This window comes from Cynara cardunculus, assembly GCF_001531365.2.
Source record: "Cynara cardunculus var. scolymus isolate 2C chromosome LG 11, CcrdV1, whole genome shotgun sequence".
Taxonomy (NCBI): domain Eukaryota; kingdom Viridiplantae; phylum Streptophyta; class Magnoliopsida; order Asterales; family Asteraceae; genus Cynara; species Cynara cardunculus.
Window position 1 is genome coordinate 11,091,782 of NC_037538.1, and position 6,000 is coordinate 11,097,781.

A 6,000-nucleotide genomic window follows, 5' to 3' on the forward strand; every position below is an offset into this window, starting at 1 on the left:
TGTGGGCAACCGACTAGAGAGGAGAGAGGATATAGGGGGTGGGACGAAATATTCGATGCAGAAGGAGAGAAGAGAGGGAGGAGTGGGATAGATGCATTAACGACGAATAAAGACAAAATATGTAATAAATAAAATAGAAAAAAAGACCAATATTATACCCGGTTAGCCTCTCTGAGCCAAGATTCGTTAGCCACGGGATGAAAAAAACAATGAATGCATACCATGATGATGAAAACCGTAATAAAAATGAAGACAAGTGACGAATACATAAATTTTGAACAAACCCTAGGGACGAAAAGCGTAATTTACTCTAGCATTTGTCATCCATAAAATGGTAACCTACTTATAATAAATTAAGATGATGTTTGGTTTTTATAAAGGAATGGAATGGGTACATTAGGGAATGAAAATGTTGCGGGATTAAAACACAATTTTTCGCAATTCCCTTCTATAGATGATTACCCACTTTTAATTAATCATTCTTTAAGTTATATTAAACCAGATATCATTATTCATTTCTTTCGCATTTCTCACCTCTAATAACACCAACCATACACCTCTTTATTAGTAGAAGAACGTCCAATTACAGAACTATCATAATAAGGATTATTGTTGTTGTAAAACTTTAGCATAAAAATAATGACATTTTTCTGTGAAGATAATGAGATGTATATATCAACCAAAGGAAGATTTTCAGATCGTATTCAGACCATCGTTAACGTTGAATTCGATCCAATAATGTAAGAGTATGTTCATCGTGTCCAAATTTGTGGGGGTTCATAATCATTACGTAGGACATAATGTATAAAATAAGTCAATTAAAATGTCAGCATTTGAAGTTAAAACATTCAATTTTGTCTTCTTATTTTTATCCTTAGTTTTTTATTTTCAAATGTGCTATATTTATAATGTAATTTTTTTGTAAAAATATATTAACATCTCAACAGTTATTGTCATGACATCAGTTTTATTTTAGAATTTATGTAGTTTGAAAAATTATATATGTTTTAAAGTAATTTTCCGTAAAGTCACGTCAGATCTTAAAGCATATGTAGACATGTAGCTATGTTTTAGAGAGAGAAAAAAGGTAGACCAAATGCACCCGTTATATATTGCTAAATTCACTCATATCTACTATTTTTTTCCTTACATATATCATCATTAAAACTTATTTTTACATTTTCAATGCATGATTTAACTTGATTCTGAAATAGAAAGAATGTATATAACGTTCTCTTTATAAATTGTTATCATGAACCAAACTTATTTTTAAAATCGTAGTCAGTATTGAAATCAATTAGTGAAACACAAGTTATTATAAAAACTTGTCATAGAACCCACATTTTATGAAATTGGTTGTCATAAAATAGTACACGTTTTAAAAATTGACATCAAAAAAGTAATTAAAACCGTTGTGATAGAAAATTTAGGGAACTTAATTAAAATGACATTTTGACCAGTGAGTTTCATCTCTTAGTCATTTATTTCCCAAAATTACGAAGATAGCAATAAGTCCATGATTGACAGGTCCACAATTTACGGAGGTGTCAAAGTGTAAAAAAATGAAGATTCTGAACCAGAGGTAAAAATAATCAAATACAAGATAAACATCTCATTTAAATATAAAAAATTTAAAATATAATTAAAATAATCATTAAGTTCTAACAGAATACTTAATTAGTATAAACAAAATTATTAAATTAATAACAAATTACTTCTTTATTGAATTACAATAAAATTTTGAATTAAAAAATTATACAAAAATGAGAACTTTTAAATAGTTAATTTGATATTAATACCAACACATATATTTTTTCAAAATTTTATGATATTTTCAAATTTATATTTTATTTAAAAATAAAAAAAAATTATGGTTTTCTCAAAATCATATAAAACTGTATTATATCGACAAAGATAAAAAATAAAATGAAATATTATAAAACCGAGATATACCTTACAATAGCATTGCACGAATATCCTTCTAATATTTAAAAAATTATCATTAAAAAATATAGTCATAAGCAATTAATAATTGGATTTATAGAAAATATAAAAAGAGAGAAAATGAAAATAGACAAATAAAGAAAGAGCAGGGGTCGAAAGGTTTATCGAAAGAGGAATCCGATTATCAAATCAATGAATCACCTTTTTATCTACTTCTTCATCAGGATTTCGAATCGGATTTTATTGAAGTCAATATTTATTCGTTTTAAAAGTTAAAGTTTATTGTCTTTATTTGAATTAAATGAAGAAGAAAAAAAGTAACACATATAGATGAAGGTTTCTATAACAACATCAGTTAAAGTGAAAAAATTATAAGAAATGATTTGAATCATTGATCACTTTTTATCTCAAAACAACTCATGATTCAATGTTTTGTCATTAGTGTTGATCCAGTGAAACTCTTTAATAAGGATCAATTTGAGATCCATTCTTATCTTTTTAACTAGAATTTTCATTCGCATCGGAACTCAACCATGTATATATATATATATATAGGGGAGCGTTCAAATAAAAACCACCTAATTTGTACAAACCGTACAAACTTCATTCAACTAATCATAATTTTTCATTTTGTTCATTTTTTTTTGTAATTATGAGAGGTTGATTAATCATTTTTATTGTGGATGATGTTAATCATGGATATTATCATCTTCATTATTTTAATTTTAGAGAAATACATGAAACAGTTTCATTAAGTAGTATATGAAACAATTTCATAACCATATATGAAACAACTTCATCAAAAAAAGTATTATATGAAACAATTTCATGAAAAAATTTCATAAGATTAAACAATGAAATCGACGAATGAGAGTAGTTTTTACAAATTGGAGTAGTTTTCATTTGATCGCTCCTCTATATATATATATATATATATATATATATATATATATATAGAGAGAGAGAGAGAGAGAGAGAGAGAGAGGCGAATGATCATGTGAGAATATAAGTTAAGATGAGAAAGGTAAGAAGGGGTCTAAACCATTGATCACTTTTAATCTCACTGTCACCCGATGAATTGCGCTTCTCACGAGAATTAATCTGATGCATCTCAGTGCATCTTATTACTGGTGATCTTCAATTAGGATTGACTCAATGGTGAAGATTCCTTCTTACCTTTCTGATCATAGCTTCCATTCTCTATCTATATAGAGGTTCATGGGAAAACCTACTAAAAAATTAAAAAAAAAAAACTAAGAAACATTTCGGTAACCATCCATTTTACAATATGCACATGTGCATATAGGTAATTGAAGTGGTTTTTTGGTTTCTATGCACATGTGCATACTAGATAAATTATTTAAAAATTACTTGTATGCACATGTAGTCATGTACATACCATGCAGATGAATTGTTACCGGGACATTTCTCAGTTTTTCATTTTTTATGGTTTTCTCTTGAACCTGACCTCCCTCTCTCTATGTGTGTGTATATATATATATATATATATATATATATGTATACACACACAACCAACGAGGTTTGAAACTAAGAATAGATTTAAAACGTTCATCTTCATCCATTAAAGAATATTATAGTAATTCGGCTCCCAATTTATTCATGGATCACTAAGGCTTGTAAGTTATTCTATGCCTATAACACGTGTTATACATGAATAGTGGTAAGGAATATATAAACATATAGGGTTGTATACAAAGAATACGTTTGTCTCCATTTGTAGAAACTCGAATTAAGTCATGTTGATAGAATCCCACGAACACCTAAGAGTTATATTAAACATAATTGGATGATACTGACCTACAAAATAACTTATTTCCATAGAGGTGTTGTTTTACATGATTTTGATATATATGATAAATAAAATGAAACCCACAAATATGTTACAAATATGTGAATCAGTTTTCATTTATTGTTTCATATAAAATAATACATATAAAATGTGTAGTTTCCATATAATGTTGTTTCATATTCATTATATATATTGTTGGATAAATTGAAAACACACACACCTAGGGGTGCTCATCAACCCCATCAAACCGGTCAACCCAACGCAAAATAACCCAATCTGAAGCAACCTGATGTCTAATCGGATTGTAAAATCTTTAAACCGCATGTATTATGTTGAAATTGAGTTACGGTCATATGAACCCAACACCAAACCGATGAACTCGATATCATTTTATTTCTTTGATTTAATATGATTGTTAAGTATTTATTAATATGTATATTAGACAATTACGTCATCACGTACCCTCTTCAGGTGCATATATTTTCAATCTTTTCTCCCTCTCTATATAACTTTTTTGTATATATGTGTGCGTGTATGTGATAAAAAATAGTTGAATGTGATATACTCAAGATTTAAGAAGTGCGGATAAACTATACCAAATGAATTATGAGTAGAGAAAACAAAGTACCAACCCGACCTACTGACCCGTATGGTTTAAGTTTGATTGAATTGAGATTTTTCAAACTACAAACATTTGGTTGTTTTACTTAAACCCGAACAACCCAACCTATAACACACATGTAATTAATGAATTTGGTGAAAAGAGATTAATAATGAAACGTGGTACCTATTCTGACTATATAGTTTGATGACAATTTTCCATTTCTTCCTGAAGAACAATCTTGTTCTAACCATTTCTTAAATCTAAAATAGGTAAACCAGATTAATATATTTTAATATAGAAAATGAATTTAAAGTGAAAGATTAAGGGTTTTTTTACAAATAAAAAATGATTAAATTTATTGAATTATAAAATACAAACAAACACAAGACTAGTAGTATATGTAAATGTAATGGTAGCTTTGGAAATGAACATAAGATGAGGTGGTCCTATATTTCCAACTAATTCTAATTATGGCACCTATCAAAGCACTTTCACTCACCCATATCATCTCTCTACATTTGGGACCATCATTATTCCTCCAAATTTCATATTATATATATATATATATATATATATATATATATATATATATGTGTGTGTGTGTGTGTATGGGTTGAGTTTCTATGAGAATGAGAGTTAATATGAGAAACGTAAAAATGAATTTTCACTCTTTGATGCATATTAAGATGAGATGCATCGAATCAATCCTTAGATCAAATATGATTCATGGGTGTGTTTGAGATTAAAGTTGATTAAAGATCCAGATCCTTTCTTGTATAATTCTTTTTATATAGAATTAAATTTGTTCTGTATAATCATCTTATTACTAAAAACGCTTAGCCTTACCTTATATATATAATCGTGGTTTACTTGTGATTCAATTTTTGTTGGTGGAGTAATAGATCTTTTTGGTATTTATTTTTGGAAATCAATTTATTAATGAAACAAGAACTTGACATAAATTAGATTGACATGTAGACACAATTACAAAGGCATATGTATGAAGATAGGATAATCGTGATTGCGTCACACACTTTGTCCTTTAATTTGTCGTATTATTTTAAGATCTAAAGACTTTTAATAAGGGAAACAAAAAGTCTATGACGATAAATTCAACATAGGTCGACGTATGGAATATCCATACATACAAAATAAAAAACATGGCATATCAATATTGGTTTTATATGGTGGATACTTGTTTACACACACATATATAATATATATATCTATATAGAGGAGTTTACTTTGTAAACCACGTTATTTGTACAAACCATACAAATCTTATTCAATCAATCATAATTTTTTATTTTGTTCATTTTTTATAATTATGAGAGGTTGATTAATCATTTTATTTTGTAGAGGGTGTTAATTATGTATATTATCATCTTCATTATTTTAATTTTAGATAAATATATGAAACAGTTTCATTAAAATTTCATAACCATATATGAAACAACTTCATCAAAAAAAGTATTATATGAAGCAATTTCATGAAAAAATTTCATAAGATTAAACAATGAAATCGACGGATGAGAATGGCTTGCACGGTTTGTACAAATTAGATGGTTTGCATTTGATCGCTCCCTTCTCTCTCTCTCTCTCTCTCTCTCTCTCTCTCTTTATATATATATATATATATATA